Source organism: Halichoeres trimaculatus, unplaced genomic scaffold (assembly GCF_033239565.1).
Source record: "Halichoeres trimaculatus isolate MK-OKI-2021-1 unplaced genomic scaffold, fHalTri1.1 fHalTri1_scaffold_2, whole genome shotgun sequence".
In the NCBI taxonomy this organism is placed as follows: Eukaryota; Metazoa; Chordata; class Actinopteri; order Labriformes; family Labridae; genus Halichoeres; species Halichoeres trimaculatus.
The window spans coordinates 20,528,174-20,537,560 of record NW_027437180.1 but is presented as its reverse complement, the minus strand read 5'-3'; the positions used below and the strand labels follow the sequence as shown (position 1 = coordinate 20,537,560).

The following is a 9,387-nucleotide window of genomic DNA, read 5'->3' as shown; positions in this document are numbered from 1 at the left end:
TCCACAATTACAACTACAGACCAATCAAATCTGTTGTTTCTTGTTAAGTACAGTTGTGTCAACCATTTTAAACCATTTGCTGTCATTAGCTCTTAAAATCAGAGGGGCTGGGACATCTAAAGCTTAAATGGCCCATTTTACCTGATGGTCAATTTTACCTGATGTCACCCTAAAATTAACAAACAACATGAGTTAACAGAATTAATCAGGTTTAAATGAATTAAAAACAATAAGAACAATAAAATATACAAATTTAGAACTATCCAAGCCAAAATAACAACAATGATAAGTCAACAGTTAAAATCATACAAAACAGCGACATTCAGGAATTGGGTAGTAAAGAATAATGAGCTATTTCTAAGATGTCTAGGCTGTGGGATAATAGTACTGAACTTCAGGTCAAGTTGCAAAATAAATTAACCTCCAATCATACCCAGTGTGATCCCAATTACAGATCAGTTCCCTAAGTCAGCTGGTTAAAGTCTACCTTGAAAAAAAACAACACAAAAATTAGATTTTTAAAACCCCTGTTTATGACCTGCCAGTCATCTACCAATTAGAGAAAACTCTTCATTTTACTGATAGACTCAAGATTGAACTGCTGCATCAGGGTTGGGCTGCACATGATCCCTAACAGATTAACTCATGTTTTAGCCTTCCTCGTGCTCTATCACTCTCCAATTTATCTTTCTTCTGCTCTTGTTGTTTTCCTGTCTGTCAGTTCCAAGAAGTCATTTTCAGCAGAGGAAAACAGATCTATCTTCTCCCTACTAAACTTTAAATATATTATTAAGTGAGACTTTTTTAAGATCACATAGAAGGTCCTCACAGTTCCTTTAACTCACTCCATCAAGATCAACATACCTGTGCATCCCTGTTTAGAAACTCTGAGACTGAGCCACTGGCTGGGCTACAGCTGATGTGCTGACTAGAAAAAAAATAAAAGAAATTACCAACCCAGATAATGAAATTTCACTGTTTCCTTATTTCTGAGCTCACTGACTCTTATGATGTTTAATGGGCCGGGATCATCCCCCTTGCCATTATGTGTTGTCCAAATTTGATGGACATAAGGTGCTCTCACTGTGCACTTCTTAGGAGTTGTTTGTTTGGTTTGGCTCTGCTGGACCAGTGCTTGACAATTAAATGAACTTACTGATCTGATACAACAGATTACAGTCGGACTATTTTTAAGAATTCATCAGTAACATTTCCTTATATTTTACTAAACCTGTTTTTACTTGATACATTTTTGGTTTCTTTCCATTTTATGACATATACAAACCTCAGTCATCCTGTGTCAGCTGCATCATCCTTGATTTTGTTAGTTTTTTATGTGAAATGTTTGTAATGGTCTGACTGTATGTTATGAAAGCAATATAAAACACTTTGCTGTATCTGGAGTGCTGTGATAACTGTTTCAGATCCTGTACCATTCCCTTACTGGACAGAAGATGGCAACATAGAGCTGTGAACAAAGAGGGAAGCTTTATTTGACCAGCTAACTTGATTTGGTTATAAAACAGACTCTAATTGAATATGTGCTTAGAGTAATCAACATTAAAGTTGATAGGCTTAGGGTTCAAAGAGGCAGGATAGCTTTTTCTTGGTAACACTTGAATTAATGCCATGATCAAAAGAGAAGTGCTGTAATTAAACCATTACCTTTAAAGACTTTGTAGAAATTTACAACAAATGGCTGTAGATGTCATGTAAACTGAAATATGATAATTGTTAAAGCAAGAAAAAGAAACATTACAAAACAAAACAGTGTTTGTGAAGAAAACAAAACTGATACAACATTTTTGTACTTTGGGCATATTCTGTTATTGATGAATGCCTGGTAATTCACAAAATATTTTCTAATGAATACAAAGCAGACACATAGTCCATTGACGTCACACATGGATGATATTGAGCAGATAGTGTGTCATGTCTCTAGTTATGTCTCTCGTTCTTTAACAGAGCAAACACGCTGAATGGATGTTAGTGTGTGTGACCTGATGAAAGAGAAGCTCTCTGGATTCCCCCGCCTACCTCCATGCCATCTCTCACTCACTCCATTGCCATGGACCTGCAAAACAGCACCCCAGCTGTGTGCGTCTGAGAGGAATGCAGTCCTAGAAGAGGCTGACATTTGCCACACATTTTATCACAGCACTTCGACACAGAGTTGATGATCAGGTTTAAATTCACATGTGAACAGTGACAGGTAAAATGTCAAAATATTCAGGATATTTGACTCAATGCATGGGACCTCTTCTCTGGTCATTCTTAGCTCTTTAATCCCACAGGCCATGGCGATGGAGGGTATGAGGTCATGTCACCACATCAGTAGGAGGTGGAGCAAGGGTGTCAATCTTCACCCAACTACTTGTGTTTCTTATCCTCAACTTCTAGACACACACTTGCTCACACAAAACTATGCCATGTTTTCACGTTCTGGGATCAGAGAAGGGTTTCAAGTCAAGTTGGATTTTCATCATTATAACATGAAAAGTAATGGAAGAATATGAGAACCTTTAATAACCACATTGAATAAGACTGGCACATTTGCAGTAAAGTGATCAATCAATGATTTACTTGTTGGATGACAGCCACAATGGTTCTTGTGTTCACACAGATCTTATGCAGGCTATAGAGAAAAAGTGAACACATTTTCAGTTCTGGAGAATTTGAGGGTAATGGCCTTTGATGACTAAATTCTAATTTCAGTCCTTGATTTAGGAGAAAAAAAAGTTATAATTATGAGAGATTCAGAATTCTAACATTTTTTTTTTATTCAAACCTCTTAGACTTTTTCCTTTTTCCTCCCTAACCTAGTTACCTGTCCTCTCCTTTAAGAGGTACAGGATGCCAACATAGAAAGTGTTATAACGTAACAGTTATTTGTCAGTCAGTAATTCAGAAAATGAGGTATGTTCGATACCACTTTTTTCAGACTGATACCAGTATGAGTACTTTGTTGTGAGTACTCACTGATCCCAATTACTGACACCACTAGTACTTTTGATACATAAAATTTTGATTAGCAGTGACAGATCATTTTGAGCAAAGACAGCCCCGTCTCTCTGCCACCAAGTCCAAAATGAAACACAAACAACTCTCTCTGAGTTTACCACTTGTCTTTAATAAATTAACAAATGTGCAAAATAAATATAAAAACTGTTAGAGTTTTAGTAATGTTTTAAAAATAAACTGAAGTCCAAAGTAAAACAGTTAGCTGTTACTGACGAGGAGGTCTTGCTTGATGCAAGATGTTGTTGCCTCGAGTATCAGCTGCTGATATCTGCAGCCTTCTTGAGTACCTGATACCTTGAAATAAGGCTGGTATTGATGCGATACTGATACCTGGTATCATTAGTCACTCATCCCAACTAAAAAGCTTTTCAAAATGAACTCCAGAGGCAGCATTTTTAAGTGAAGTATTTGACTCTTTGCATTATGAAAAAGGATAATTCATTGCAAATTTTGGCTGGCTTAAAAGTCATCTGTTGTAATTTTTTATTGTGACCTAAAGAGGGTGGACTGATTTCAGGGCCCCCTGTGAAACACAACCATCAACCTCAGTGGCATTTCCATGGCATAAATGAGAGAGAGGTGCAAAAAGAGTGAGAACATGAAGTTATTTTGGAAAAAGCTGTTCACAATAAATGTATGATCTCAGAGCTGGAGGAGGCCAAACGCCTCAAGTTCATGCTTCAGAAACACACAGCTGCTGATACAGAGTGTCTATCAACAGTAGAGAGAGGCAGCGAGCAGAAGTTAAACTGTGTCCTGGATGACACTCCACACTCCTCTCTGTTTTGGAGATATAGCAGCTGTTATGGTTACAGACTGAGCTTCTGAATTATGAATGGTCTCTCAGTATCTGTGTGTGTGTGTGTGTGTGTGTGTGTGTGTGTGTGTGTGTGTGTGTGTGTGTGTGTGTGTGTGTGTGTGTGTGTGTGTGTGTGTGTGTGTGTGTGTGTGTGTGCTTGCCTGGGGACAATCTGCAGTATCTGCTCAAAACATCAGATAACAAATATAGGGATAGAGCTGTCAAACCTTACTGGAAAGTTGATGTGAGGGATTTCCATGGCTGTAGAGGCTGTTTCAAGTTGATATTAAGATTTTTACTGTTAAGCAAATTTACTACAGTTTTTAGCTCACATGATTTATTGTAGAGATCAAATTCATGTTTTTAACTGTTAAATAATTAAGCAACTAAACTAAAACTAAAGTGGACATGTGTCAGGACAGTAGTAAAGGCTCCTCTCATTCAGGTGGATTCTTCATAAAATTAAATTAAGTGACTTTTTTTTTTTTCATTTAAGTTTCACACTTTTTAATGTAAGTTTTCTATTGTCAAAATATCTATTCAACCCGAGGCAGATGCTTTTCTAACCTTAGGCTAGCAGCACAACAGACTGTAAACAACACACAGTGATGGTCTGTACTAAAAATACCCCAAATAAGGCTAAGCTAACGAATAACCAAGACCGAGTAATGAATGATGTGAATTTTAAGGCTGCGCAGTGTAATGGGTAGTGCTGCAGCCTCACAGCAAGAGGGCCTCTGGTTAGATTCCCAGCTTGGCTGGTGGCGCCTTTCTGTGTGGAGTTTGCATGTTCTCCCCGTGCATGCCTGGGTTTTCTCCGGGTACTCCGGCTTCCCCCCCACAGTCCAAAAACATGCTCACCAGGTTAATTGAGCACTCTAAATTGTCCCTAGGTGTGAGTGTGTGAGTGAATGGTTGTCTGTGATTGTCCCTGTGATTGACAGGTGACCAGTCCAGGGTGTACCCTGCCTCTCGCCCAATGACAGCTGGGATAGGCTCCAGCCACCTGCGACCCTGAACAGGATAAGCGGTCAAGAAAATGGATGGATGGGTTATTAATGCAGCAGAGAGATAACAAAGCATGGTGTCCCAGGGTGTCTAACAGTGGTAAGCTCCAAAAGACTTTTTAAAACAGCAAATAGTCAAAGAAATGTACGTGTATGTAACCAAGAGCAAAACATCCATCAACAGATCTGTCATCATGCTGGGAGCCTTGAGCGTCTTCACAGATGCTCCTTGTGGTTGTTCTTTAACTGAGAACAATGGTCTAATGTGACAGCCCTTTCACTGGTGTTGTGGCTGCTGTTTTGTTTCCTTTCTGCCCTTTTAACTAGTTCTGGTTTCTCTTAATACAGGTTGCTGCTGCTGGGTAGAATACCATGGTCTGCAATGTTGTGCCAGATCACACAAAAAGTGAGCAAGCCCAAAATTCAGCTCAGACCAATTTATATAAACTAGTTCGCATTCATAATTCAGACACTAGCACACATTGACGGAGGCAGATTGAGAAAGGATTATTCCTGTAAGAGTTGACATTTCAATTTTTTTTTTTTTGGAAAATACTGAAGACTCAGTTTTCTTTGTTTTTATATGTATCTCTGTTTACGTCCTATCTTTGTTTTCAGCTTGCTATGAAGATAGTGTCCTAGGAATTCTGTCCCATCTCCATTGAAAACACGTCTGGCTGTCTCTTTAAATAATGTTAATAAAGGCTGAAAGACTCTATCAGAACATGTCACATGCCAAACATGTGGTTGAATTTGAAAATAAACATAAAAGATTGTGGGTTTATGTTCTTATAACTTTCCTGATTCTTTCCTTCCATCTTGTTATATACAAGTACTGCTCTGTGATCACTGTAATTGTATGTGAACTATTTGATCAGATACTGTATCCCAACAACTGCATGTAGGTGGTCCCCTCCTCTGTTAGATAACTTGTTGCTAATATGAGTCCAGTCTCCTGTGGGAGTACTTGGATTACACAGCTCTGTTCCAGCCTCTCTATCTTTCCCTTAATCACATCATTTTCATCGCGCTGCCTAAGCCAAGCATAAAATGCCAATCAACCAGCAATGACCTCATGTGATGAATCAGAACATCAAATTTCAGGAAACCAAGCGTGTGAAAGCAAACACTGTGAAAAATTGGAGCTTAAATTCATGGCCCGACGTTGGTGTTTGGCCTCTCTCAGTATGGTTGCTATGTATCATGGAGCTGTACCAACTGAAACTGGAACAACTGAAACTGATGGCCACGTATGTCGTGACATTGCAAGAGGGTTTGTGATGGCTGCCATCCCTGTTTTCCACTCAGACTCTGAAGCCTTGAGGTAGCTGGACACAAAATGGGTCAGTTTTGGACTTCACTGCTGAAGCCTTGAGATAATTCAATAATTATAGTGTCCAACCGATCCACAATAAATCACTATGAACTCAAAATGCAGAATTACAGGTTTCATAACTGGATGTAATTAAGAGCAAACATAATTTGCACTGACAACGAGGCACACATGTTCCCTGTGGCATCATAAAAGTGGTTTCAATCTCCACACAAGGCTTGCCTTCTTATGAGCAGGTTAATTTTTTCTAATGTGGGTCTTAGGGTTTTTTAAAACCTTGAATCAAAAAAAAAAAAAAAAAAAAAAAATCAGATTCAAAAGACAGGCAGGACCTAAATACTAAATAACTGTACTAAAATAAAAACCTAGCTTTAGTTTTAATGTGGGGCGTTAAGGTCAAGTACTTATCAATCAAAATATCAAGGCTTCTGTTGCTTGAATGAGAAACTGGGAACCCTGTGAAATGAAGATTGAAGGCAGGTTTAAGGGCTTCAGCTTAGTGTTAGAGAACAGCATGACCTTTGTCTTGTCAACATTTAAAATCAAGTTTTAAACCCTAAAAAATCTGCTAAACAGAGTCAAAAGCAAGTTGTAACTTTGCAAGAGATTGGTCTGGGGTGGGTACAGAGTCGTACATGACAGAGTCATCAGCATAAAAAAGGAAAATCTCCATTTGTAATGTCCTGATTAATACCACTGATATAAAGGATGACCAGGAGTGGCCCTTAAACCAATCCCTGAGGTGCTCCTTTTAAACAGATAGTGAGGCTGAGGTGTAACCATATTTATTCATTTTGACCATGTATGAGATCATTACCGTGCACCTGCTGGGAATTTCAAAACACTACACACAAATAGCACAACCACACACACGATATGCAGAACACCTCAGATACTGTGCAAAATGAAACACTCTATACTCAATTATAAAAACCACATTATGTTACTATATGAAACCCACACATTTCATAACGCTTAATTCTGTTTGAACCAGTTACACACTGCTGTGTTTTACTTCAAACACTTTTAACCTTTCTACCTCTCAGTGATTAGAGTGCTGTAAGTGAAGTACACAGAGTAAGTGCAAATATACAACATGGTAAGTTCACCAAACACAACACAAGATCAATGCTACAGACTATTAAACATATGTTTTATTTCTCTTCATATAACCAAAATCAGTTAACGTAGACAATCACAAAAAATATATTCTCCTCCTGCTTCAGGTCCTCTTCTACCTCTAGCTCCTGCTTGTCCTCCACGGACTCCCCCCTGTTATCCTCACTCTTCTTCCTTTGACTCCTTCAATTTTGGTTGAAAGCAGGTGAACTCACCTGCTGCATTTCAAAGTGCTCAACCCTGATTGGTGTGTCTACAATCAAGCAATCATGTGTTTACACATCAACAGGCTCATGGGTGTGTTGATTTGTCAATCAGTGCTTTGGAATTGCAAGGATGTGACATCATGATATACTTCTGTGTCTAATGTATACAACTGTGTTTAGTGTTTTTTTGCAAATCACTATGTGCATTGACTGACTTTCTGTTTATTATGGTGGAAATCTGGTCCAGTGTTTTGCTCCTTGAGTGTAAGGTGCTGATATTTTTTTTTCTATTCTTTTGTTTTTAGTGTTTATGCAATCATAACAAACTGTAAGAATGAATAGGTAAGAAAAAATATCTTTTGACTGAGGAAGAGTTATGCTTTGTGCTCCCACTCACTTCTAACTTCAATGGTGCTCAGTAGTCATTTCTTTTTTGTGTATTTTCTTGAAGTCAAGAATTGTAATACAACAATGCTACAGTAGGAAGCAAAGAAAATAGATTATATAACCACAGTGGCAACTCATCAGCTCCTTTTCCAGCATGTTTCCAAAGTGCAGTGGGGAGAAAGGCAGTCTTTGTGTGGTTCTATTAAGTCACTAATCTGCAGAGTCAACAGACAGAGGGTTTCTCTGCCCTGTGGTTCGGAGGCAGCCGTCCTGTTTGTTACGAAGGCTGCCACAGGACTACTCGTAAATGCCTCTGTGGTTTTGTCTTCCTCCCAAGCCCTGTGTGTGTGTGTGTGTGTGTGTGTGTGTGTGTGTGTGTGTGTGTGTGTGTGTGTGTGTGTGTGTGTGTGTGTGTGTGTGTGTGTGTGTGTGTGGAGCTGATGGATATCTGCCGCATCAAATGAGAGGTTCTCTCCAGTGGGAGTACTCTGGGGTTTTGGCCCTCAGCACATTCTTGCCCCCAGTTTACTGAGGCAGTATTGCTTTTTCACCAGAAACATCTGCAGTGGAGAGTGCTGCTGATGAGAGGGACAAAACAAAAAGGACATTAAAGTCAGAGGCTGGAAATCCAAAATATTGTGCTAGAAGTTATACAAGTTACAACAGCTGACGTTAGGCTGACACAAAGCTGCAGCATCAGTGAATTGTATCTTCTCATTCATAAATGTATCACTGATATCATTGTCTCATTCTCTTCTCTATAGCATCTCTGTTCAACAATTTTCCTTTACATATTAAATCAAATTGTGTTTTTTTTAAGACTTTAACCACCCAATCATGCTGCTGCTGATGCTTTTCATGTCACTCGCTTATGTTGTTTCCTTGCAGATCAGCTCCTCCCTGGTCAAATTTGGGATGTGAGGATGGAGAAACTCAGTTTTGGTCAAATGAGAAATTCTTCACCTCTGAAGCTTATCTGACTTTACATCTTTGTGGGATTGGTATGAGGGCACAAAGAAGTGTTGACAGTGGAGCATAATTACTGTGCTGTTGCAGACTCACCATCTAAAAGGAAAACTGTGTGCCTGTCTCAGCCTGGTACACACTGTCATTTCTGGCATATAGAAATAGACATGAACTGGTTTGGGTTGTGCATCAGGACAAACACACAGCAACAGAATGTCACCCACCCCATTGTTAATCTCTCTTTACTGGATCCCATTGGCAGCTCCAATCAAATTCAAAGCTCTTCTTCTGGCTTACAAAACAGTGACAAGAACGGCTCATGCCCACCTGGAGTTCCCCACCCAGGTCTGCACTCCTTCTTGCCTGCTGCGCTCTGCTTGTGCTTCCAATCCAGCTCGGCTCTGAATCTCTAGCCAGACTCTTCTCCTCTGTTGTGGTGGAATGCACTACCTAACTCCATACGATCCGCAGAGTCCCTTTCTACTTTTGAGAGATGTCTGAAAACTCATCTGTTCAGGGAACACTGAGGCACTTAAGCCTACCTGTTCT

At 39.4% G+C, this 9,387-nt stretch overlaps 1 protein-coding gene across 1 annotated transcript in view; it reads left to right on the top strand.

Annotated features, from left to right (window-relative positions):
- The window catches only part of LOC141800559 (bifunctional apoptosis regulator-like), a 176,466-nt gene extending 168,657 nt beyond the window's left edge, over positions 1-7,809 (top strand). Inside the window, exon 10 of the mRNA XM_074683176.1 lies at positions 7,800-7,809. The gene's annotated coding sequence lies outside the window, so the exon portion shown is untranslated. The remainder of the gene's footprint in view (positions 1-7,799) is intronic.
- Positions 7,810-9,387: the final 1,578 nt, after the last annotated feature.